This window comes from Falco cherrug, chromosome 5 (assembly GCF_023634085.1).
Source record: "Falco cherrug isolate bFalChe1 chromosome 5, bFalChe1.pri, whole genome shotgun sequence".
Taxonomy (NCBI): Eukaryota; Metazoa; Chordata; class Aves; order Falconiformes; family Falconidae; genus Falco; species Falco cherrug.
Genome location: NC_073701.1, coordinates 94,388,260 through 94,415,929, shown reverse-complemented (window position 1 = coordinate 94,415,929; position 27,670 = coordinate 94,388,260). Strand labels below are relative to the sequence as shown.

Here is a 27,670-nt window from a genome sequence, read left to right as displayed (position 1 = left end):
GGGTGGGCATCTCAAAAGCATTTGAAACAAACAGCTTGAGTTGTGGGGCTGGAGAATGAGAGATAAGGGCTGGACAGGGATCCTTGAAACAAAGGCAAGACAGAAAGCAAGGAGGCAGATGCCATCTCGAGGAGAGGAGTCTGCAGTGGGAATTACTGTGGAGGCACCCACCAGGCTCCTGTAACCTTCCTCACCTGATGGTCAAGGTCAGGGGCTCAGGGGACCCATCCACACTGAACCGGAATCCTTCTGTGAACTGCCCCAGGGCGGTGGAACTGAAGGAGATCTGGATGACTTGGAGGACATCTGGTAAAACGATGCCCTCCTGGGGGAGAAAGGAGAAGCAGGAGCCCAGAGCGGTTGCTGGAGGGACCAACTTGAAGGGGGCATCGATGACTCCTTTGTTAAACAGGATCACCTGCAGCAGCAAGAAAGCAAAATGGAAATACATGAGGAATCTTCTTTCCTTACAGAAGGCTGATTTGTTTTCTAATTAAACATCTACAAAAGGCAGAAGATGCTGTGTGCTGCTGCTTGGCTGAAGCCAAAGAAAACACAACAGGACAGTTTCTGCCTTTGGGGTTTTGCATGCAAAAAAACCCAGTGGTAACTTCACATAAACAGAGTCACTCTGGGTTTATTCCACTGACACAGAGCAGTCCGCTTGGACTTGCAGGGCTGAGGATGTGCTCAGCATCACCAAGGCGATGCAGACCTGCCCCAAAGAGCAGCAAAGGGCGGTCGCAGCATTACTAGCGAATCATCACCTAACTGCTCCCGCTCCAGATGAGCCCAGTCCTGCCAAGGGCAAAACACATTCAGCTCCCATTACAGCCAGCAAGTTTATTGGATGTAGAAAATACCTCGGGACAGCCCCATAACCAGCTTCAGCAGCACTCCCCGACTCTGCTAGGGTACGTCAGTGAGGTGCATTTTATTCTTTTCTTTAATCTGAGAGTCTCTTTGTCTTTGCTCAACCAGACATGTCAAGAAAGGATGAGAGTGAGGTGCATAGCAGCTCCACCTGCTCTAAAGAATCTCTTTCATAAATATTCACAGCCATCATCTACTAATTTACCATTATTTACTGTTCCAACAAGCTACACAATCCTGCAGCATTTGCTGAGACTCAGCAAGAAATGCCCACACCTGCCTGTGAGTATCAGCACACTGGTGGTCACCAAACCTACCCAAAGCAAAGCTCTACAGTTTCCGAAGGCTGCAGGTGAAATCCTGCCATTTCTGTGGACCTATCTACCTGCTTGGCAGTTATTTTCCCTAAGTTTTGTCCTCGCAAAACCTGTCAGAAAAACTGAGACAGAAGCAGAGGTACAGCCCTTATTTTTTTAATTTTGCAGCCGCTGTTGAAAACATTCATGTATTCAAATTCTGCACTGGTAACTTGGAAACTACTCATATGTTTTACACCTTAATTACAAATGCACTTAGGGATCCTACACGGAGGTTTACCTCCAGTCTGGCTACTTATTACAGCACTTACAGTATCATCTACTTATTCGCATTTTCTCCAGTAATGAAACCAATACATTGATATATATAGAATCAATAAAGAATCAGCATTAAAAATGCATACAGTGCACAATATTTTGGCAAGAAAACACCTTAACATGTCCTTCCCTGCAACAGTCAAGCTTTTGAAAGTGTCTGGCATGATGTATTGCCTCATTTTCTACCTCTTCCAGTCACTGTATTTTTTTTTATTTTTTTTGGGGGGGGAAAACTTGCCACCATCGGTGGGGGGAGGCAAATACCCAGAAAGCTCCTTTGCTTCATTTCCAGAACTGCTCTGCTCTGTTCATAGAGCCAGAGGGGCACCAGGTCTGAAGGGTGGCAGGAGGCTGGTCAGCAGGGACAGCGCTCCCGGTGCCTGCGCGGGCAGCTCTGCGTGGGGAGACTGGCCGGCTTCCCTCCGGCACCAGGAGCCAGCAGGATGTGCTTCACTGAAAGGTGTTTGCAACGGACTCGAGTCGGAACACAACACGTTTGTTCCAGCTGCTTTTTAACCGCCAGGGTATACCAGGGTGCAGTGCATCTAGGGCTGAAACAAAAGCCTCTGGATACTGACCTTTTTGACCCGGTGTTGCTTTCATGTGTCAAGGGCTGGATTTTCTGCATGAAGCCTCCCAGCTGATCTCAAAGGGAGGTTGCCAAAATGCAGGGATCGGGGCTTTGTGGACAACATACACACCTTTCAGACCCCATCAAAACTATCCAGATTCTGCAAAAACTCCCACATTTAACTTACATCAAATAATGCGTGCACATAACTGCCTGTGTTGCCAGAAATCCAGCAGGTCCACAAAGCTCACTGCTGCCCCAGGAGCCATCAGGATCCACCCCAACCCCAGCAAACCCCACTGCTCACCTCATAGCTGTGGGCTGATGCAACAAAAACCTTCCTGATGTCCAGCTGGTCAAAGCTGAAGCGGAGCTGGGGCCCTATGCCGCTCCCTTTGATGCACAGGGGCAGCCTGGTCTCACGGCCTGGGGAGAGGTTGCCATGTCAGTACAGAATTCCTTTGGTTCGCCTGGATTTTCCAGGCAGCCTCAGAGCCAGTCCCTGACTCCAGGCTGGGTGGCACCAGCACTAGATGCTCCGCGAGAAGATACGGGACCCTTCTCTTCCCTCAGCAGATCAACTTTGCGGCTGGTTTCTAACTTCTGACGGAGCCCTTCGGCTGGTTTGTAACTTAGCAATCAGTTTGCACCCTCAGAAAGTGATGCTGCATATAAAACATGATTTCTGAATTCCTTCCCATGCACTTAAACGAGCTTTGAAATCCATTCAGAGAAGGCACAAAGCTCACAAAACAGAACCAGAGAGAAAAATCTGCTGTCTGTATTGCTGCAATCGGAGATGACTGCACAGGAGCTGAGAAGTATGAGCCCAAGCAAGGCAAAGCAGCCTGCTGACAGCGATACCCCAGCAGCCTGCTGACAGCGACGCGCGCACCCGAGCGCTGCCTCAAGCAGGCAGAGCATCTCAGCCACCACCTGCGCCTAACGTAGGGCTCTGTACCGGGGTGCTCCAGGGCTCACCGCCTGCAGCAGCGCCTTGTTAAGACAGGGCTTTACGGTCTCCAGAGAGCAGCACTCACCTGTTCCCACCATCAAACCAAGAGCTCAGCTTTGTAAAGACGCCCCACCTGAAGCATGCCGAGCAGTTACGGAAAACCAGCCTCCTCGCTACTGAAACCAGATAAGCTCTAAGTGTACTGCTAACACACATATCCCTTGCTGCAAAGGCAACTGAGACCACAAGGCTTACAGCTGAACTCCAAGATGCTGATTTTCTTCCTTAAGTCTGAGATGGCATACTGCAGGATCTTTCAGTCTGAAGGCCTTCTAGAACCACTGGAGCAGCCTAAAGTGCCTGAATTCTAGCTCAGATTTTGGCTTAGGTCACCCTGCCATCCCATTCTACTCTTGTACGGAAAGCGAGTAGCACAAGGAGCAGAAGAAAGCCCCAGAAGTTGTACACAACCGTCACTGTGGCTTTTGTGCAAAACTATGCCTCTATCCTTTGAGCTCCTTTTGTGTGACACCCAGCATTAACTAAAGCTTAGGGACTGAAAGTTGATTTCTTTTTTTATAAAAGTCTGCTGCTTAGTCATTCCAGAATGTCCAAACCAACTTCTTATTGCAAAGAGCAGCCCACGTGTGACTAGATCACAACTCGGAAAAAACCCTCCTGGAACAGCCTTTTCAGTGATCGCTGACTGGGCTTGCAACCGTGGCATGGGGATTTTTGATCACATCCAAAGCCAGAAAGGAAGAGCTAGGGTTCTTTTGCTGAATTCAGTGGTTTTTAAGTGGATCCAGCCGAAGCCCAGCTGACAGCAGAGATGAGTTACACTTCACAGCTCAGGCATGCATCAGAGGGCTGTGTACTTCTATTGCACAGACACCTGAAAAGAGGCAGTACTGGGTGCTCACTGTTCAGAAGATTTTTCCATCTTGCATCATATGTGGCTTAATTTTCATTAAAAACTTGACGTTCTAAACCATCAGAGCTCTTAGGAAATGACAAAGATTTCCAAGGGACAAGTTTTGTCCATAATCATGGGTGAGGCATGTCCATGGCCACAATCATCAAAAAAATATCAGTGGCAATTCTTTCCCTTCTGCAGCAGGCCCTCAGCCTCTCCTGGAAGGTCTGCGGAAGCTATCCTTTCTTCTACCCCTACATTGATGCTGGAACTTTAGGAAACCCTGGGAGTTTTACGCTCTCTCCTTCCAGGTGAACCTCAGAGAGTGCTCTCCTGAAAGGAGGAGGAGCAGAGTAAAATACAGACCATTCAGGACAGCCGAGAGAAAAAGAAAGAAAAAAGAGAGTACATCCTGCTCCCCGCTAGCAGCTGGGGCTTCCAGGAGCACCCAGCCGCTGGCCAAGGCCTGGGTGCCCCAGGCTGGGACTGTGTGATGCTCCCACCACAGCATGTCCCAGAGCACATGGACCAGGGCATGGAGGGGCCACAGCCTCCTTGTCCTCAGTCCCAAAGCCACACCTGGTTGTGTGGAGTGAGAATTCGGATCTCAGTCGGGTTAACACCTTGGCACATCATGGAGGGATTACAACTCGGCATTCAAAGAAATAGGGGTGTGGGTGGCCCAACAGCACAGAACTGTTTCCCAGGTCCGTAACTTCTGCTGCTTTCTGGCACTCATTTTTTTGCCCACAGAACGTCCCCAGGTTTTGAGATTGGTTTTGAATGTGATTCTCATCCAACCACATCAACACAGAGATCCAGTTTTACACGATGTAGGACGCGGCAAGGTGAAGAAGTGATCAGCATTTAGGATTTTGCTTCTCCCTGCAAAAGTGGCTTAGAAATGGGTTTTGGAAGAAATCAGATGTAACCCAGTACATTTCCATATCCAGAAAAAAACAACAAAAAAAAGAATTTTAGGTGATTGAGCCCCCCCACCATGTGCTTCCTTCCAGCACTCAAGAGCCATGGCTTTATTTGCATGAATAACTAAGAAAGTTCATTTTGAGCTTAAACAAAACAAATTTCAAACCACTTCTTAACTGCTGGCTTTGCAAGTTGCACAGTGCTGATGAGTTCTGTAAATCACCTGACCCAGAAGTGTTCGGCTAAGCAATTTATGGAGGCAACTGCAAAAAAACGTGGAGGCCAGCCACTTCCCCATGGGGCTCGAGATCCAACTGCACATTTCACAGTGCTGCACTAGGGCAAAGCTTCTAAATATTCCCTGCAAGGGGCACACACTGTCTGCAAATTGTCCTCCAAAGGGATCTGTGACTGGCATGCAAATGCACGAGGAAGGCAGTCACACTGCTCAGAGTCATCAAGAAGCAAAATTATTGACTCCCTAGTTAAATATCACTGGTTTCTTCTTTAAACTCTTTTTGCACCCTGGGACAGTTTCCACCCTGACGATACAGTGGCTCAGCTCTGTTTTGTGAGGGATGGGGGGTAGGTGACCTCCTTGAGGTCCTCTCCCAAGGGGCCCATGGAAGAGTTCAGACCTCCTGAGGGACCATGAGGGTTTTTCCAGAGCAGGCTCCTCTTTCTAAACACCGATCGCTTGCCCAGCTCTGTTTCCTGTAACTCCCAGGTTGCATGTAAGTAATTTTCCTTTTTCTCTGCCACAACAACAACAACAACAAAAGCTCTCCAGGCACAACCCCTGGAGATCCCTGCAGCAAAGTGATGGACAGCCCCACCACCGGAGCAAAAATCCCAGGGCCAGGAGCACAGCGCTGAGCCAGGATTCCCTTGGGAGCAACTTTTTAAATCAATCCTTTCCTTCCACAGCTCTAACAACTGCAGCTGGTGGCCAGGAAGGCGGTTTGTTAACATGAGCCCTGGTTAATTACTGTAGGTGGCATTTGCCAAGTAAACCCTGCGCAATTACCGTATAAATAAAAAGCTGTTTCACGGCCTTTGTATCTGTCAGCTTGGAGCAGTAAGGAATGGCTCGAAGCAGCTGGGTTAGTGATCTCAGCACCCTCCAGAACAGGAGCCTGGCTGCTGGGGACCACGGGCCTCGCACCTCCTTCCTCTTAGATGGGGAAAACCAGAGTGTTCCCTGGATGGAAATCTGACAGGGACCTCCCACTCTTGAAAAACACCTCAAACAGCACCACACAGACGGAGAGGAAGGACAAGGTAACCTGAACCACGGAGCTTGCTGCAAGCATTCCCTGCCCCGTGCCAGCACAGCAAGGCCATCACCTCTATAAGGGCAAAGGCGGCATAACTCGGTGGGTCAGTGATAACCGCTCCCAGAAAAAGATGTGACAGCACTTCTGTAAGTCGGGAGGAGCATAAAGCTTGTCTAGCAGACTGCTCACACTCTGACTTCTGGGGAGGGTACTCACCCTGCTGAGGACAGCGAGCCCTGTAACACGCGACCCAGATGAAGCAGAGACTTGAGCCACGAGGTGACGATTCCCACGCAGGGACAGCAGCACACGTGTGGCACGTTCACAGACACCCTGCGCTCAGCGGGGCTCAGCCACCTACGGTCTGGCAGTGCCTGGAGAGCGGGAGGTGACCCAGGGGCAGGGAGCACGATTCACTCAGCTCCTACCACCTCAGGAGCCCGATGGTGCATCCACGTAATAAAGGCTCATCCTGGAGGTCTATAGGGGCTTAGTGCTCGTCCACCAAAGCTCTTCTGCTGTGTACCTCTCTGCCTTTACAAACACCTTGCAGCACAACGAAATGCATGGTATGAAAGCTCGTTGCTTTGGCTGCTCTGGGATCAGCGGTCGGAGCCCTGGCTCTGCACAGACCAGCTGGAAGCCACAGGGACAGCAGGAAGGTGCTGGCACTGCCCTGCTGACCACCGGCCCTGACTAGAAATTCCACGGGAACCAACTGGGCTGGAAGAGTATTTGTGCCTCACCTTTGCTGTGGGTAGCAGAAGGAGGAAAAAGGAGCTGTACCTGAAATGTCGCAGTAGATTGTTTGTTGATACACTCTGGCTTCTCGGGGTTTGAAGATCACGTAAATTTCAACTGAAGAATCTGGCCAGACATCTCTCTCCTGACAGGAGACAACAAACCATTTATCTTCAAACATTACATTTCTTGTTTTCAACCACAGCCCTGTAAGCCTTTATTTAGAGCATCAATGACAAGCAAGGAGCAAACAACACTTACAAAATTTGTAAGACTTTGGAGGCAGCTGTGAAAAAATGTAAGTCCCTTACCTTTACTAGCACCTGGTAAAGGCTTGGTTTTTGGTTTTTTTTTTAATTAGGGCTATAATAAAGGACCTAAACTGGCTGGCTTCAGCATATCAAGGATCTCTTCAGAAGTGCCAGCTGACCTAAAGAAAAGATACGGTTTCCCTCCAAACCTTCCCTTATATCCCTGTGTCACTACAGCCATGTGAACACGTTTACTCAGACCAAAAGAGATTTAGCAAGTCAAATGGATTTTTCCATTCTTAGTTACAAAGAAAGAAAGAAAGAAAACCATGCCTGCCTTCATCATTGCAGAAGAGATCTGTAAACCAGCTCACAAACAAAGGCAAGGTCCCATCAGAGCTGGCTACCCCGGCCAGGGCCCACTGTCCAAGCCTCCCTCTGCTTGCAGGCAACAACTGGCAGAAGAGGAATATCAGGGCTTTGCAATCTGCTCCGGCTGCCTGCGGGTCTCCACAGGGGGTATGAGACATCGCCCATGACACAAAGCCCTAGTTGTCCTGGCCTCCTCCCGTTCCTGCATCACCGCTGCTGTCGGAAGCAGAACCGGAGCTGGGTCAGTGCCCACGTGGCATTTCTCTGACACTAGAATGTGATCCTGGCTCAAAATAACCCAAACCGAACACCAAAATGGTGAACTTCCACCGCACAAAAAAAATCCAGCTTCAGCAAGAACCTGGGAGAACCCTGCAAGTGTAAATCTTCAAACAGCGAGGGAGTGGCGATGGGTCCCTGCAGGTGTTATTCCCAGCAGCCAAGGCCCCAGCGGGATGATTTGCCCAACACCACCAAGACCACGGTGATTGCTGCACTGTTGCTGGGATCTCTCTGTACGCTGTATAATTCACCAGATGTCCTGCCATGCTCCAGGAAGCCAGTCAGTGATGCAATAAGATCCTGGTAAGGGACATATCTCCCTACATCCAGGGTGCTGCTGGATCCCAAGGCACAGTCAGATGAGACTGCTCTAAGGCATCAGAGGAAACAAGCCTACAGACGAGCAACACAACCCATCCATTCACATGCATCCGCACAGCTCTCTGCAACAATCCTGATGCAGCATTATTGATGGAGCCTTGCACTCATATCCTCACTCCCAAGAAAACCTGCACCAGCAGTTAATAGACTCAAATCTCTGACATGAAATCACCGTTCTCCAGGATTCAATGTATTTGGACAGAAACTTCGGTCAGTACATCCACAATCAGCTTCCCTGTATTGTCAGTGAAGCTACACACCAGACTGACTCAAAGGGAGAGGGCAAGAAGAAATCATCAGTTACACATTATTATACTATTCTGTGGCTAAAAAATAATTGTTAAGGACATGACTGTTTTGGGAAACCTTTGTCATTTCTCCCTTCATTACTGCTGTATGTCAGACCATAAAACTGGAAAATATTGTGAGTTATTTCTCCTGGGAAATGAAAATAGGCTGTTGGAAAGGTTCCTCACATTCCTGCTACCCCACGGGGAAGAAAGAATTGCTGGTTAAAAGGATACACTTCACTACTCACCCTTGCGGGCTACTGCTACATACGTGTACCAGCCCTAGAACACGGCAGGAGCCAGCGGTCTGCCACGGCTAGCATATTCTCCATAAGATGGCAGTTGAGTCAGATCATGGAAAACTACCATGGATGCTTGCCAGGACAGAAATGCAACTATGCAGTGCTGTGAACACGATATTGCAACACTTCTGGCTTAATGTCAGCCTCAGGCAGGCTGCAGCTGGCAGGTGGCATAAAATACCTGTGGATGTATGATGATCCAGCACAAAAACTCCTGCTGTTGCGGCTTGGCTTTGCTACAGCATACGGCAACGTGATACAGGAGGGGACGGCACACCATGACTCACCACTACAGAAGTGATCTCAATAAGGAGACCAACCATAAATAGATGCAGATCCTATTTCCCCTCCCTCAGCCCCTAAATAATGAGAATCTCCTCCATCTCCACCAGCCTGAAAAGGAAAAAGCTGGTCTTGGAAAGCGGGGCACCACCAACTGTCGGCCTGCTTTGTTTGGTGGAGGGAGAAGGTGATCCATGGAAAGGAAATCACTGCTCAAAGCACAACAAAACCCCCAAAGACAGAGCTGGCAACACAAGTACTGAAGTGACTCCCCAAAGTGCATCCTGTTAGTTCAGGGCACTCAGGGAAAAGGCAACGCCAAAACCAATATCTGCCCCTTCCCATAAATAACCGAACCCGCAGCGAGTGGGGGGATGGACCATAGCTCCCACTGGAGATGGCGCCCTCTGCCAGAAACCAAAGTGCTCCGCAGTCCCCTCTCATTTGGATGGGGACCAGCTGGGCACCTCAGCTGAGGTGGAGGTTTGCAGGAACAAATATCGCTGTTATCTCCTGGCCCAACCTCTGCACCAACAGCAGCAGCACTTTCGTAACCTGCACATCTTGAAGACCACCTCCATTGGCTCAGAGCTGACACGTGGCACTGAGGAGTCGCTACCAGGCAATGACAAGACAGTGATGACTTGTCAAGGTAAGAGCAATGATTACAAATCCTTTTCCTCCCTTTCCTCTGGTTTCCATTTCCAAGGAGTCAGCTCCCATGTGTCTGTACTGTGACTTACAGCTAAGCTGTGGTGGGGAAGGGGCAGCAAAGGACTTTGTCCTTTGAGAGCCACCTGGGCTTCTACCACAGATGCTTCTGCTGACATACCATGTGTCTTTGCAAAAATAAATCAAATCTGAGACGCACTCAGAAAGTCAGAGTTACAGAACAGCTTGTTTCCCACAGGCTTGGACGACTGCTCAAAATGTTCATGGTCACAGGCTGACTGCAAAACCGCTCCTCCTCTTTTTTCTTATTATTTTCATCAGCAAGTTAACCTTATACAGGCTGAAATAGCCTGCTGCAGCTTCCACTGAGAGCAACACCTGGCAGCTAACAGCCCGCTTACACAGCAAAGCTGCTGCACAAACCCTGCAAAGCCACCCTGCCCAGAGAGCCTTTCCAAGGCTATCATCCCTCCAGCGGCCTCCTAACCTCTGGAAACCTCCAGCCACTTGTTCCAAGGGTTTGATTCTTTCTATAGGGTGCTCCCAGGCACCACAGGTGATAGGTGGGAAGAGCAGCCACCACTTTTGGCCAGGAGGTCTGAGGCAGCAAGGTCTCAGCTCTGGTGGGGCCCCTCCAGCAGATTTACACGGCGCTGCAAGAAGGGTCTCTGTCCACGCCTAGAAGTTACGGGACTCTCACGGGGAGAAGGTTGTGGAAGTCAGCAGCAGTGGATTTTTAGATTTTACATTTGATAGGAAAAAACCCTAACATTTGATGTGAAAACACCCGTACGCCAGGGAGGAAGACAAACATCAGCAAAACTATGAATTTGAAACCCATTGTTCCATAAATCATGGATTTAATGGAAATCTAAAGACTGATAATGCTGAACAGGACAGGAGGGGAACGACTCCTGTAGTACCGCACTTACACCCAGTCCTAAGCAAACTGTAACATCAACACAGCCCTTTAGGAAAGGTTTCCACTCAAGACTTGAGGCCAGGCTACACTCTGGGTCCGTACAGTGCTACACGGAGCACCAGGACTCGGCGGGCAGCCAGGCTGCTGGACCTCACCCTAATGCACTTCAGGAGCCCAAGAGCAGGTTAAGCTCGTTATGGAGACCTAGCCCAGTTGTAATGAAGCAGGAGCCCTGGGACATGTTCCAAAACCAGCTGGCACAGCTCAGGCGATCGGCTCCCGCTCTCTGCAATACCCCTGCTGCTCTGACACAGGCTCTTGGTCCCATCATGCTGCTCTCAGCTGCAGTGGTGTGAAACTGCAGCTGTGCTGACATGGGGGGCTCTCAGCCTCATTCGGGCTATAGGAGTAACAAAGAAGAGAACAAGATCCCCTTCCTTAAAAAAAAAATAAATAGTTTCACCTACTATAAAAGAAAGAAGAGGCTCAGATTATTCTAGGGTTTGCAACAAGATGAGAAGGGATTTTGCATTGCTCAGGCAGCAGGCATTCTTCATCTCAGACCATGCAAATACTCAGAGTCAGGGCTCTGTTTCATTGAAGGACATGAGGTTTTGATTGCACAACGCTGCGGTCCCTGAGCAGCTGAAACACTGCTTTTGGCCCACGGGAAAAAACAGGGCAGGAACCTTCATTCTGATTGCCTGGCAAAGGCATGCTTAATACGCCACTTCATAAATCAATCACCCTTCAAGCTACTCTTCTGCTTCTCAGCAGACATTGATTGATCCATGAGGAAAGGAGACTAATGAATGGTCAGTTCTGCCCCGAAATGCATCCAGGGTTCATGGCACCTAAGAACATACTAGTGATTTCCACTGATGATAGAAGAGACAAGCTGCAGTCCAGGATGCCCCGCAAAGAGCTGAAAACTACATTCTTCCAGAAATCCTTCACAGGCTAAGAACAGGATAGGCAGCGTCACATGGAAGTCTGCTTCTGGGGATGAACAAAACATCCAAAAGGAGACTTTTAACTCCAAATAACCCTCCTAGCACCCACCCCACAGCCGTGCTCATGCAGTCAACTCCACGGGTTGCTTTAGCAGCATTTTTGTCAGAAGGGGTGTTACATAGTTTGGGAGATATAAAGCCATGAAAAACAAACAAACAAAAAAAGATCGAGCAAATGAAGCAAAAACCTAATTTCTCTTCTACCCTCAAAGCGACAGACCATTGGCTTTGAAACAGAAGGCCCTAGAGTGGGGCGAAGGCCATACTCTGTTTGCAAGAAATTTAACAACCTTATCTAAAACAGTATATATAAAGAAAAATCATTGTTACAAGCAGTTGTGGAAAAGGGGAACAAAGACAGGAAACGGTTGTTAACTGTTAGCTGATCTGACATAAAGGAACACTTTGGAGACCAATTATACTCACCCATCAATCTAATTGATTCGAACTATAAAAGCCTATATAACCAATTATTTGTATAAAGTATTAGTTACCAATCCTCAGTCCATTGCAGCGCTGCTACAATTAAGATGCAAAGTCATATAATCGCACAAACTCCTATTTACACCTTTTTTGCCTACAGTATATGCCACCCTGCACTCACTTTGAAGCAGATGTACAAGAACATAAAAGTCCAACAGAAACTAGCCAATCCTGCTGGGAATTCTCACAAGTGAAGGAAGAAAAGCACAACATGCACTCACGACCTGAGGCAAGCAGAAAGGAAAATCCCTTTGCAAAATTCTTAAATGCCTGGCAGTCCAAGGAAAAGCTAGAGCAGCCTCTTGTAATAACCACGGCATCAGAGCCTGGCTTACACCTTTGGATAACATGGGAAACAAGATCTTTAAAAACTCACCAAACAAAACAAGTTTGTCTGCATCTGCTAGCACTAAACACAAACAGAAATAATTACATCAGTTCACACACTACAGTAAAGCTCTGGAGCCAAGAGAGGCTGCTGCTTAGGGAAGCAGAAGGTTTCCTCACCTCTCAGCACTGGTAAGAAGCCACTACAAGCCTGCCTGCTGTTGAAGGATCGGAGAATTGTGCGACGATGAAGAGCTACAGACCTGACCAGCAGTGGCACACAGCGGTGGCCACCAGAAGCTATGGGGCTGTTGCTGTGAATTTAGCTCAATAGGAACCGAACACACTGCGACATCAGAGCCCCCGTGAACGCTCACACCAGACTATGGTTAAAACCAGAAATGGTTTTGGCATTCCCACCCTGGTATCCTGCACGACACAGGCACAGCTCAGGTCAAGATGCAGCGAGGCAGAGGGTTTGCTCAGGCAAGTCCTGAGCCTCCTCCGCTCCGGCTAGAGTCAGTACAAACTGCGAGGGCTCAGCAACCTGAGTGATCTCAGGAATGTGAAACACAACAGAGCGAGGGCTGAACCTCAGCTAAACCCTGCTGCCTATCCACATTCATCAGTGGGTTTGCAGAGAAAAAAGACAAAGAAAAAGGCTTGATCTAGAGGCTAAGTCAATAGGATTTTAATTTTGTTTTCAAACAAGTTCCTGGAAGCTACCGATGGCAGTGCCAGCCTGGCAAGATGACAGGACCTTCGGTAGAAAGGGGGTTCTTAAAGGACAGAGAAGAGAGGCATGCAGAGGTGGTTGTCTTCTCCAAAGTCTGCACAAAACCACAGACTAATATCACAGCGAGGTAATGTTTTACTCTTGCGAGTAGCTGAGATGCCCAGAGGTGATGGCACATCCGTGCTGCCGTTACTTGTTCAGCCTCAAACATCAATAAACACGTAGGGCTGGGATTTAATGAGCTTCCTGCGTGTGTACAGTGGCCACTAACACACCGCCAAGCCCTTGCAGAGGTGGCCTCATTTACCAAAGTAAGCTGATTCAGCTAAGCCCAGCATCAATTTCAGCTGAAGAAAGGGATTCAGCATCCCAACACATCGACATTCCCGGCTGGGAACCCCATGCTGATCTGTGCAGGAGCTGAGCAGTCAGTAACGCCCCTGACAATTCCCCTCGGCCCATATGCAACGCGATGCAGCCCCTACCACAGTTTCCCACCGCGGCCGAGATGCACAGGCTGTGCTTGCCCTGCTGCCAGCCGAGCACACCTGGTTCTGTAGTTACCGTCATCTTCACCAAACCCAAATGGTTCTAACACACCACATCAAACTCTCTGTCGTGCCACAGGTGGCTGAAGAGCTCCACATCAGCTCCCTAATTAATCGTGTTTCATATGCCTTGATTTTTCCTGTGATCTCATGCCTCATTTTCCCCCATTTGTGATGAAACCTCGGTGTTTTCTCAAGCTGGCGGTTATCACTTACAGCTCCAGAGGCTGCTGCAGCACAGAGAAGCTGCCTGTGGTTAGACCGAGAAGGGCAGAGGCACCTCAGGGCAGTGGCTCAGGCCATCCTGCATAGGGCAGAAGACCCAGATCTTCTTCTGACATCCCCTGCCACCCTGAGCATTGCTGCCGCACTAAATACAGTGATCCCCAGCCAGTTCTTCCAGATCTACCCAAGAAATTCTTTTGTTATTATTTTTTATGCTTACGTTGCCCTAAGGAGATCTTGTCTATCGTGCAAGTGTTGGTGCTGGCTTAGAGGAAGGGGAAGATCTGAGGCCAGCTCATCACGCTTACTGACCAACCCAAACCACACATCCCAGTAGCTCTCCGGTGCTCAGTACCAAACCCCCCTGCAGCAGCCCGCCGAGTGCGGGCAGCCTAAGCAGCAGCTGCTGGCCAGCCTTTGGGACTGGGGGGCTGGCGGGACCCTGCCAGGGAGGAGACGGCTCCGGCAGGGCTTGCTTCTCCACGCTGCAGGCTGGAATCACCACCCCTGATGTGTTTGACAAACACACAGATGTGGTGCTTCGGGACACGGTTTAGTGGTGGGCTTGGCAATCCGGGGTTAAGTTGGACTTGGTCATCTTCAAGGTCTTTTCCAACCTCCATCATTCTATGATCCTACGAGGCTGATGGCATTTGCCCCACACCTAGCAAGCAGCAATGGGGAGGAAACGGTGCTGGGGACCCCCTGCTTTCAGGGCCAGGCAGCAAAGCTCAGCGGCTGGGGAACAAGGCAGCCAGACCCCTCCCTGACCCAGGGCAAGGCAAGCTCTGCTCCACATCATCTCCAGCTCCCAGCGTGCTGCACTCAAGAAGCCTGTTTAGCTGCTCTCTCCTGCCATACAGGAATAACCTGAATCTGGCACAGAGCAAGTTTTGCTGCCCAGGGCTCAGGAGGGGAGACATGACTTCACCCACTTCCTATGGGGACAGGAACTGAGCCAGCGCAGGAAAACTCACTCTGATTAACAACCACAGAGCCAGAATCAGACCCTGCTCACACTTTCTACCTGCCCTTGAAGTAAGCAATTGAGGAGCCGAGGCTGAACTCCCCCAACTGTGCCCTGGGCGTGCAGAACCACAAAGGATGCTCTGAGCCTGGGTCTGCCATCCACAGCAGAAAAGCCAAGATTTGCTTTAGCACAGCTCTTGCTCAGCAGCTGTCAGCCCTCCTGCAAGCTGTGTGGGAAGCTGAGGGAAAACAGGGTATTCATCTGCCAAACACCTAGATGGTTCCTCAGCAGGCTTCTAGCACAAGGCTGGAGGCTTCCAGCAGGACTAAAACCACCGAGAACTACTCCTGAGCCACACACGTTACCTCTCTTCTGGGGAAACTGCTTTTTGGGGCTCCGAACCAAGGGGAGACAGAAGAGTAATGGAATAGGCAGTTCTGCTTGAGGGCTGCCTCCTCTTGGGTATGCTGTCTCCTAAAATACTCCTATGGGTATGGGTTCTGATCCCCCCCTCAAAGAGGGTGAGATCCTGCCCCCAGGCTTTTGTTTCTGCATTAGACTCACAGAGCTACTGAAAGAGAGCCATCTGCATCGTTACTTTTATTACTGACAGCAATAAAAGCATCTCAATATATAGCGCCTGTCAGCCATGCACAAGCTCAGTGGTGCTTTGCTAATTACTGAAGTTTTCTGTGCTGACAAAGAGATGCCAAGGGATGCAGCAACCGATGGGGAAAAACTGCACAGAGGAATTTCAATACCGCACCACAGATCCCCTGGGCTAGAAGCGTGTTGTAGCGCCTTGCCACAAGGGCCAGTGGGCACTGGAGGCACCCACATACAGGCACAGGATCTGGTCCTACACCTTGAAGACCACCCATCATACTATACTAGTACTCGTTGGAGACAGGAGCCTGATGTGAGTCAGCATTTAGGGAGCTCTGAGTAGAGAAGCAATTCTCCTTCCACAACTCCAAGCATCTCTCCGGCACCTCCTGTCTCTGGCAGCCTTCTTCACCTGCATGGAGCACCTGCCGTAGACGTTATTGTTTCTGGATGGCATTGGACTGGTGGTTTTGCTTTGCACCTCTGGCACACCTCTGGGAACCTGTCATGCATCTCCTCAGCCACGTGTCCCTGAGCAAAGCTCACCTTCCCACACCAAGCTGGTGCTATGCTGCCAGGTTGCAATAAATGTTGTTACTGCAGCAAACTGTGTTTGGTGTACAATCAGCAGCACTCAGGGCAAGCAGCTTGGGCATCATCTCACTTGAGCAGGACTTGACAGCTGAAAGAATATCTAAACTTTATGAATACTGGCTTGGCTGAGACTAGGACTTACCTCCATAAACTTATTTTCCCACATCCACACGGTCCACGCAGGGTGGGCTGAACGTCATCTGGGAAAGGCCAACTGACCGACAGGACTTTCAGTGGTATTGAAACCTTTTCCAAAGCTGTACGAGTGCTTCGCATACAGGTTTCAGAAACCCTTTCAAGTACCATAACCTGATGTTAAGGTGCTGGACAGGGATATGCTGGAGCCCAGAACATCCCAAGTCACCCTCATTTCAGTACGAGCTGGGATTTTTCACACCCAGACACATGTACACAGGTGAAAAGGAGGAGTTTAGGCATGTAAAGCACTGAAGGACAAGTTTTCATTGTAAATCATTACGCTCATAGCAGCAAACATTTTCTCCACGCTCATCCATAAATGTGTAGCAACAGAACTGCCACCACACACACAGTCTATCCAGGGGACAGTACCTGTGCTCCTAACCAGCCCAAAGGACACACAATTTAAATCAACCAAATCATACGCTAAGGGAAAAACTGTGACTTGTTCACATGGAAGAGCTCCATGCTTGCTTAAGCAATGCTAGGGACAGATCTGACCCTGCTTCAGCAGAAATTTAAGCAATGTTCACCTGATCCTGCGTAAGTCACCCTAAGAAGGGTGTGATCCATTGAGAACTACTGCTGCCTGCGAGCAAGTCAGTACTGATACACAGCCAAGCGAGGGAAACGCCTCCCAACACCTTAAACTGCTGTTTTGCTCTTAGCACTTCTGCTTCTTAATAAACACTCTGTTGGTGGCTCTGAAAGAGCAACCCAGCTGCTTTCTGTACGCGTGTCACAGGGAGCCTGCCGTGGTGCCGGACACATTAGCCAGGGCTCGCCGCGCGAGGTCAGGTAACACTGTCTGGTGCTCTGTGCTACTCCTGCAATAAGCTCTGCACCACACCTTTTAAGACTGATGGATTAAACGTTTCTGCTTCACATTAGCAATTAATCTCAGCAGCCTTTCACTTACCTGTATGCTTCAAAGCTAGAGAGATAATCCCTTCATTATCCCCTTGCTCTCCTTTGCAATTCGTAGTTTATTTCAAAATAACTGCAACATTGTACTGGCAGGCAGGAATGAAATCCTGGGTTCATCTCCCAGGGAGCTGCACGTGTTCCTGGGAAAACACCCATCTCAGAGCCAGCAGAGGGTTTATCTCCATGGCCTACCCACACAAATCACTTTTGCAAAGATCGACTATGGAGGAACCAGCTGTTTCAGTAAGAACAAGACTCTCAGGTTTTTCAAAGCAAGCCACAAAGATCCTGGCCCTAATTATTCACTCATTCTGTTCCGTCACAAAGTATAAACCCTACGGCCCTAATCTCCACTGTCACTGCTCATCTGCCCCAGAGAAATTCTAGCCCTCTGAATTTTATCCTATAGATTCTGTATAGGCATACAAATAAGGCACTTTTTTGTGCTTCCCTAGCTGATATTTCAGTCACTCTTCCTAGAAACTGTTACCCAAAACAATAAGCTCCTCTGAGTGAGCATAAACCATTCTCCGTGAATATGTCAATAACTGAAAAACGTTAGACAAAGCTGAAATAAGTCGTAAGGCTACATAAGCATTTGGAAGATACAGGAGCATTTGTAACTTCCACAAACCCAAGACAACTAAAATGCTCTTTGCCGGGCTAAAGCAGCACACAGCATCACCTCGGTTAGGACACCACACTTCCAAGGACCAACGCTGAGGAACAGGGACAAACCAAACCTCCCTCTCAGGCGAGAGGAAACACACGCCAAGTGCCTTCATGCAACTGAGGAAGCGTCTCGTTCGGCACCACAACATACCCCTGCTGAGCCAAGGCCGACAGAAGCATTTTAACATGACGCCTTTTCCTAAAGATATTCCCCACTTACTCTTAAGTGAAGCTTAAAGCTGATGGTGTTTCTGTGGCCTGATCTCAGCTTCTCCTAGCCTAACATAAATTTTACACCTATCTCGGGAGGCAGCGAGCTCTTCCTGCCAAATCCCAAGAGCCCTCAAGTCCTGGCTGCATTAGTCCTGATGTCGTGAGCTGTGGGACGCAGGTGGGTAGAGGGCAAAAAGAAAGAACAAGGGTCTGCGGCAAAACAACGTAGAAGCAGTGCAGGGGACAGATGTGTAAGAGACAGCGGCATTGGAGCGAGTCTGACAGAGGCACGCATTCCCACGTTGTGCTTCAAACATAGCACCGTCAAGGAATGAAGCTTCACACGTGCATATGCACACCGTAACGGAGAATCAAGGTTCCTCCCGCATCTGAATCAGCAACTCCCAGCAAAACCCGATTCCAAAAAACCTCATTCCTGCTTGAGGGGATGCACTTTAAAAGCCCCCTAAACACCAACTATTTGTCACTTTTCTTTGAGGCAAAGCCGGGACAGGGGAGATACACCTGGAGAGGGAATTAAGGTGACTGGGACAACAGGGAATGATGGCAGATGACAGTCATGGGCGGTGCTGGGTGGAGAGCACCCAGCCGACACCAGCATCCCCCAGGGAGAGACCGGCACACAGCCACACAGAACAAGGGCACAGGCAGTCTTTGCCCCTTACCTGCTCACTTAAGCACCGAAACATACAGAGGTTTTGAAATAAAAGGTTTTAGAAGTAGTCTGCAAAGCAAGCTTAACATTTTTCTGCTTTGAAAGGTCTCTGTTTTGAAGGACACAGAGACTGGGCACCATGCAGTGCCCAGACCTTACCTGTGTCATAGTGAACTGTCAGGGGTCTAGAATAATCACCAGTCTTCTCTGGGTGGAAGTCCACGTTACTTGCATGGCATTGCCAATCCCAAGAGTCCCAACAGAGGGATCAACAGAGAAAGGGCTGCAACACAGAGAGGCACATCAGGATTATTGTGGGACATTTGGGGACTACGTTCCTTCTGCCGTCTAGCTCACTCCAGCTCACCTGTATTAGCAAGGGGCCAAGAAACCACAGTCAGCAGCAGAAAAAGAGAACATACAGGGCCAGGAACTGAGCCACCGACCCAACTCCTGAAGAGCTCCAGCCCTCAGAAGATCCTAAGCTATAAAATGACCTCGTCTCCCCCATACCCTGCATCCAGTTTTCTGCAGCAAGGCTCAAGAGTCTGACTGCTAGCGATACGATCGGAGGAGGGTTTTTGAAGGGCACGGAGATGGCAAGAGTTATTTGCATGCACAACTTGACACTGAGTTGAATTCGTCTTTTCCTGCCACCTATAAACCTCAAGAGATGCAAATGTCAAGGCGATACCTGTCCCAGTGAGATTACACCCTGGAAATCAGACAGGGAGAACAGAAGTTTATTCTTGAATGACCAGAGAATAATTAAGAGTTTAATTGGCAGAATTAATCTATCTATTTTTTTATTTATTTTTTTTTACCTTGAAAGCATCCTGGTTTTGCCTCAGAAAGGGCACATTTTATCAGCATTTCAATGAAAGCTGTTCTAAGCAAAGAAAAATCTGTATGAGTGCAAAGGCAGATTAGAGTGATACAGAAACAAGAAAACAAGACACAAAAGGAGTATCCCATTTACAGCCTGAACAATTAAATCTCTAGCTAAATGAAGCACCATTACCAGGAGCATTTCAAGGCACCTTTAACAGGAGGTTTTCTGCATATTCACAAGCAATGCAGTCTGGGGCTCTGGGTTGTAATCCAGGCTTGGTAACTGTTTGCTTGGCCTACTAGAGAAATTCTTTGCAATGTGTGGGAAATATTATGAAAAAGTGTCAGTGTACTTTAGATTTAACAAGAGCAATTATGATTTCTCACCAGATAAACAGCTCTCAGCTGACAGACATAATTCAGTCCTTTAATGCTCAGGGAAAAGTCAGATGCAACATGTTTCTGCACAACAGCAGCTGGGCTTTGCGGCTCTTGTACAGCCTCACTTAGAAAGCAAAAGTTATTTGATTTAGTGCTTTGCTGCTGGTCAATTTGTCACCTTAAAAATATGTTCTGCAGAGTTTTACAGGGATTGGGGAATGCAGCCCACAAAAATAATGAGAAAAATCGGAGCCATGCGCAAGCTGAGCTTCGTTCATGTAAGCAGTGACAGCTGATGAAATTGCTGGACTTCCTGCTCATTAAGGAGACACTGATGCAATTGGGGGCCTGACCTGCTCCCATCACAACTAGCAAGAACATCGCCAGTGACTAACGGGGAAGCATTGGGCCTGCAATGTTCACGTGCTGGACCTGAGACTTTTGGGAGGGAGGAGGAAAGCCAAGGCGCCGCCAGCCTCAGAACCGGACTGCTCTACATGGCCCTGCACCTGCACTGGGGGTTGTGCCTGGTTATACTGGGCAGGGCTCTACTGGTGCTTGGCTGGGATCACTGCCTGCTGTGGGAAAGGCACAGAGAAATCCCCCCCCCCCCCCCCCCCCCCCTTTTATTTTATTATTTTTACCAGAAACATTGCCGGAACCGAAAAGCTGCTGGTTAAAGGCCACACTTCAGCCCTACCTCCCATCCCATCCCCTTCCTACTCCGTCCCCATGTCTGCATACCCCTGCCCTCAGATAGCTGGGATGGGAATGACACTCCTGAGGATGACTTCAGGGGATGCCTGAGAAAGTAGAAACCTTCATATCTTCAAATTACCAGAGAAGAGGATCCCACCGAGGTCAGGACTCATTCTCAGGACTGAGAAACAGAGCACAAGTCAGACACTGCACCTCCTGCCTCCCACCCCACGCTGTACCCACAGGACAACTTGGTTCCTGCTGTAGCAGGAGCTTGGTATCCCTCACGTAGACCTGGTTCTCCAAGACCCAGAGGGATGTAAGGTCCATGCTTAACCTGAACTCTGAACTTCAGTCCACATCACTAAGCTGTTCCCTGCAGCCTACAGATAAGAGATGCTAAGGAAACGTCCCTGACACACTAATAGCCACATGAAAACCACTGCCAACAGACAAAGCTGGCAGGCTAAACTTTGGCCTTTTAGCCATTAATTGTGAGCTGTTCTTTAAGATAATTCTTGTCCTGTTAGATCTACCCTTGTAATGAGTAACTACTGCTCCTGACAAAACAGGAAAGATAAGGTTTGGAGGTTTATTAATAGCTCTTCTTCTGACATGCTTTTTAACTATGTCCATTTGTACGTTTGCTTTGCTGTACATCTGAACTTTCACAGGTCCAGATCTCCCAGCGGTGCCTTGCAGTCCCCAGCTTGTATAAACTCATCTAGCCGCACCAATCTGAGGGAGACCTTCCCAGCAGAACCTGCTGAGATCTTGCCCGTAATTGCCCTTCAGAAAGGGAACAACACCAGATTAGTAAGCAATTTCATTGTGATCTGTCTTGGTGTTTACATCTTGCTTGCTTTCACCAGGCATCAGCTCCCCATCTTGACAAAGCTGGGCAAAAGTTAAATCCCATGAGGATACCACGGGCAAAATACTCCTGGCAATTTAGCAACCAACTGACAAGTGAACAACGCTGACAATTCTGTGGCTCAGGCTTTCCCGACTACCGCGCTGCCTTTTCTCCTGCAACCGTACGTTTAGTCAGTGCAGTGTGCAACGAGGCTGCAACATACTTCGTCCCATGGTATGTTTCTCTTCTACAACCAAAACCCCTTTACTCCACTGGTGCCTTAATTTGCATTATAAAATCATCTGAGTTTGTGAGAATTGATTTCATTAAAAGCTGCCTCCAACCGCAAGACCGACAGTAAAATTACTGGTGATTGAATTGCCTCATCTGTCAACTAAGACCTATTGCAGGAGAAAAACCCAAAGATCATCTAATCTTGGCATATATAATGTTTTGGTAATGGTATAAAAGCCAAAGTCAAGCACTGTAACCACTCCGGTAAAGACAGTCTGTTAGGTCAAAGCATCCAAGACTCCATCTCCATACTGAAAAAATCCTGCACAGAGCCAGCATCTCACAAGCTCTCTCTTTCCCTCTTTCCCTGCACATAGGCTCTGTTGTCACATCCCTGTACATCCCATGGTAACTCTCCAGTCCCACACCTCCATGTAGTATAATGGGTACTGCAGGGAGGGATGCAAGGCGGCTCCTAGCACTGTGCCATGTAGGATCATTTCCTGAGCTTCCAGAGCTTGATGGGACATTCCTAAATGGACCTTCTCAGACAGATCCTCTCTAACCCATAGCACAGCATAGCACAATGTAATGTCAGCAAAAGGCAGTGCTGCACTGAGATCTGCTTCCAGGCACCATTTTCAACTGAAATGTACTGGAATGACATTTATCTCCATGAATGCCGTGGAGAAGAAACTCACTATCCAGCCTTAACAATGAGAACAGCAGGAAGAGATTTTTTTATATTTATACTATTATTATTTTGTTATTACTACGCTATGCAGTGAAGAGCTGGGTATGGACATGCAGGGGGAGGACAGGCACAAAGCCAAGCTGCGTAATGGGGAGTGCTTCGGTGTTAGGGTCCCTGTGCCCCCCCACCCTTATTAAAGAGGAGTCAAAATGTGGCCATGTTTTCTGGTAGATACCATGGCAAGGCAGAGTTCTGAACAAGCAACAGCAGAAGGATGCTGAATTGGCCCCATGGATTCATTTGAGAGCTCTGCCGTGGAGTGAAATACACTACACAAGTCCTTAGATAAAGTTGTAAGAGGCAAGGAATGTCCTTGTGAAGTGACCCGCTGCAAGAGCAGAGCTCGCAGTACTGACCGAGAGGAAAGGTTAGCATTGGAGATGGGCTGAAAAATGCACTGAAGGTGAAAGCTGGTAGGTTACACTTGATGCCATAGAGAAGGGAATCTTGAGAAAGGAGGCAGAGAGAAGTGACAGGAGCAGCGCATTGGACTAGGAAACTGTGGCACCTGCAGCTGCCTTGCAAAGGGGCAAGAGCCTGAATTCGCCCAGGCCAGACGACAGAAGTTGCAGCAACTAAGAAGTCTCAGTTGTGCAGAGAGAGAATAAAGGACACTGAGGCCAGCTGATGGTCTACAGACTTTGATCTCTCATTCCCTTCTACTCCACTAAGCCTCCTCCCCCTCTCACGTGCACACATGCTTACACATAGCGGCACACAAAACTATTATGTGATATTAATATTGGCTTTAACACAACACTACATCTGTACTCAGCAGAAGTTAAGCACACACTAAAGCTGCTTCAGTTCTCCACTAAATAGGAAGAAGCTAAAACAGTCCTGAATTTAAGTCTGTAAGGCTGGCACTCCTACCACCTATGCCATAACTCTTAAATACTGCGTCTCGTATCTACACATTAAGCTCTCCAGGACAGGAAACATCACTCGTTAGTGTCCAAAGCACAGGTTTAAGTGTTTGTGATGCTGAACAATCATTATGGGAGTCATTCAAAAGAATGCATGACATTAAACTAAAAACTTCCCCTGTCGTTAATAATGATGCAGCCTTGGTTACAGCCTCTAACGCAGGGAAATTAATCCCCTGACATGAGGAGGAAAGCGGTCTCTCCCGCAAAAGCCTCTGTAAGTAGAGTTGTTCAAAGACAATTAACAGCTAATGACCTAATCGCCTGTGGAGCAGTGTATTGGTGTGACTCTCCAGCCAACTTGTCACGCCAGCCGGGAGGCCAGTTCTTTTCTGCTGGGGTTGCTGGAGCCACTGAGCTCACCTGGGACCTCGGGGCAGGCACCTGAGCAACTTCTCACAGCACAAGCAGCAGGGAACCCACTGTCACCTGGTGCAGTCCCCAGCACTGGCTGGAAAAACCACTCCTGGCACACTATGGCCTCATCGCACAGGGAGAACGTGGTTGTTCTGCTCCCAGGCTGCAAGGGGACGTGGTGACCTGGTCAGGAGTGGGGAGCACTCGGATTTTGAGTGGAGGATACAAGCTTGGGGGAGTACAGTCGAGATGCTGGAGGGCTGGGCTGCTATTCAGGGGACACAGCAGAACTGCATGCAGCCGAGGGATGGAAAATGCAAAAACCTGTATTTGGGATGAAAGAATCCCTGGCAGTACAGGCTGGTGGGCACGAAAGCCTTTCTACAGAAGAGGAGCTTAGGGGCTGGAGCACAGCACATACAGGGAGATGCTGGGATAAATGGCTTTGCACAGCCTTGAGAAGGAAAGACGAAGGCTGGTATCACTTGGTCTTACTTTTCGTGTTGAGTGCACACCTGATCAAACTTTGACACTGGTCTTGCTTTGAGCACTGTGTTTGCTCAGATGATCTCCAGAGGTCTCTTCCAAAGTTATTCTAGGATTTTATCTTCTCCAGCAGCCCAATTCCATTTCACATGTTCCCCAAATTTCTCATATTATTTCCTATACATCTGTGCATATATATAGGCAGATGGTAGAAAGACAGGCATTAGAGGAACTCAACCTTTAAGAACGTTCCCAATGAGGAATTCATTATGACATATTGCTGAACACTTAAAGCAAAAAAAAAAATAAAAGAGCAAAAAGACAGGAACCTCAGAGTATTTAAAAAGAAATCTGAATGAAAGTGGGGGCGACCTAATTAGAATAAAACACTGCTTATATTCAAAGATCATCAGCCTGAAATTTCAAACTGGCTTTCAAAAGTTCATAACGAAATGGAAGAGATGACTGATGCCTTTGGCTGACATGGGAAATCTTACCAGCTTTTGATCTCTGCGCACACGCAATCCAGTTATTCAGAATTGTACTTTCTTGTGTAGTTTGAAATAAAGCTTTCGTAACGCTTCCCATCCCTTTGTTGCAAATCAGGACTGAAACATTCAATTGATGAAGTTCAGCATAAAATCCGTATCAAGCAGGATTCAACATACGCTGGATCACTCAATAGAACAGTTGGCAAGGACATTGTCAAGAGATGCTACACACGACTGGGTACTTGTTTTGGTGGTGACGACTAGATCTGGAAATCCCAGAGGGAAGCTGTACAGGGATTTACAAGTTCCTGCCTATGTATTTCCACAGTGAAAAGAAGCAGCCTGCTTGAATAGCATCCTGGAAGCCTGCTTCAACAGCCTTGCCAGGCTTTGGTAGAAGCCTTTTGGACCTTTGCATTTCCCAGGAGAAAGAGCAAAGAGCCTTCTCTTGACCCCTGTCTTCCTGGGGAAGAAACCGAAGCAACTCAGGTGCACTAAGGCAGGCAGCAGGTCTTTGCTGCATTCTGGACCTCAGCTCCTACACCAAAACCTCTGGGACCAAGTAACACGGAGCTAACTACCAGCCAGCTGAACTGGTTTCCTTGCAAGTGCAGTTTCCAAAACGCATTACCCTCTCCAGTTCAGCAAACTGGAAAACCAGTGACTGTCTTCTCAGACCAAGAGGAACAGTACAGGCTGTCCACGACACAGCACACATCAGGCGCTTGACCAGGAGACTGCTGAAATGCCACGTGCTTGTGGCCTCCCAGGGAATGGGTATATTTGGCCAATAGGGCCACATAACCATTTCAGAAGGTACTGAAGATCAAGGAGGTTGCTGGTAGCTACTACAGCATGCTGAGCACTTTCCAGGAGATCTGAGAGAGACAAAGCTCTAGAAAAGGCTCCCAACCCACGCACCAGGTATTTGCTGCACCTTTTGCCTGTGCGCCCATTGGCATTCTGCTTTGGGGCTAAAGTGCAGGTTTGAAGCCACTGCCAGCTCATCTCCACTTAAGAGCTCATTCTAATGAAGAATATTGGATCCCAGGGACCAGATCAAACCTACTGGAAAACCAGGTTCTGGACCCCACAGGGTTTTTGTCAGGGTCTCAATACCAATTGCTTTGATCTATCATCTCTGATTGCACTTGCTACTATAGACAAACTGCTGATAAAGCTGACGATAAATTCTTAAATGTCCCTTCCACCAGCTCAGAGCTTGCCCATTTCTTAACACTGCCTTTGGTCTTCAGGAGCTGAGCTCCTAGAGCTGTTGTCTGCCACGCAGGATCTTATACAGCCCAAGGGCAGTCCAGCTGCCTTCCTACATTTGCTCGTTCAATCTAATAGAATCAGTCATGCATGACTGTGCACTGAAGACACTGTTGCACTACAAAACTCCACTCTGCAGCTTGCAGAGTTTTAGCAGAGGTTGTGCCATGCTTCAAACACTATAATCAACAGCAAAACCCACGTGCCTTGCCCATTTCCAGCCACGGCAGCAGTACAGCAGCTCACATGCTCTGGCTCCTTTTTGTCGCTGTTTACCAACTGTATTATTACACAACAGTGTTTTGCGCAAAAAGAGATGAGCTCCCTACCTCTGAGTGCTGATGCAGTAGCGGGCCGCCCCGTTACCGATGTTGCGAACCAGCAGTGTTTTCTGGGTGCTGTACTTGACTGGACAGGCTGAGAAATTCACCTGGTCGGGGAAGTCCAGGATAGCTCGGGCACCTGTAGCTCGGAGAGGCACAACAAACTTCTCCCTTTCTGTGATGCAGATGAGCTCGTGGAAATAATCCTGCAGGGAAAGAAACAATCTCAGCACAATGCTTTTAGTACTTTCCCCGTGGCAGAAGGAAAACTGCTGTTTTCTATGACTGTAGCAGTATCATTCAGTAACACAACAGTACTTTTTACCTTCATGAGCTTTCATTCCAGTAGCATGACTTGCACAGGGTTGTTAACTTGCAAAGAAGAAACAACCCCATTGATTCACCTGCTTTTGCAGCAAGCTGGCAGCACCACAATTATCTGATGCTTTGATTCTGAGACACCAGAACAGTCTCTTCATGCAAGGGATCACAGCACTAACGCAACCTGCTTCGATCACCACTGCAGACTATTGGAAGCACCACTGAGAACCCAGCTGTGCCACAGCACTAACTCCAGTGCCAGCAACGCGGCGACCTTGTTGAAGCTTGGCAGGGGATGCTCAGGTACACTTTCAAAAGGACTTCACCACATGCATAGTCAACGGTCAGTCTTTGGTGAAATACTTCACAAGCTGGACACGGTAATTGCGGCAGCGTCAGGGCAGTGCAGGGTACGGCTGTATTTCCTGCCCCTTCTCACAGCGTTACAGGGCCAAGGCTGGGGACACGCACCCTTCAAAAGCCACCTGATCCATCTCCCCACACCAGAGCTGGCTCAGCTCCAGACCCAAACTGTTTTTGCGAGAGGTTTCACAAGTACCTAAAAGCGCTGCCCTCAGCAGCCTATGCCACCTCTGCGCTAGAATTAAAGGGTGTTAGTTCTTCCTGTGTCTGAACTCCGTTTCCCTTTACATCTCACCCCAGCCTCAGGGGACACAGGAGACAGCTCTGGCTGATGCCTTAATCACACCCCTTTGTAAGGTCTGTTCTAGAGGAGTAAGTGACGGCGTGCCTGGTTAGCACACCCACCCCAGGCAGGCAGCATTGGGAGCTGCACACGGGGGACACTCAGACACCCCACCAGAGCAAAGCCGGCTGTGCAGTCCCAGCCACTGCCTTCTGCAGAACAGAGCCAGGCAATCCCCCCCGCGCCCCGGCTG

General features: G+C 48.7%; 1 pseudogene; it reads right to left on the bottom strand.

Annotated features, from left to right (window-relative positions):
- The window catches only part of LOC129736197 (hydrocephalus-inducing protein homolog), a 48,519-nt pseudogene that overhangs the window by 10,814 nt on the left and 10,035 nt on the right, over window positions 1-27,670 (bottom strand).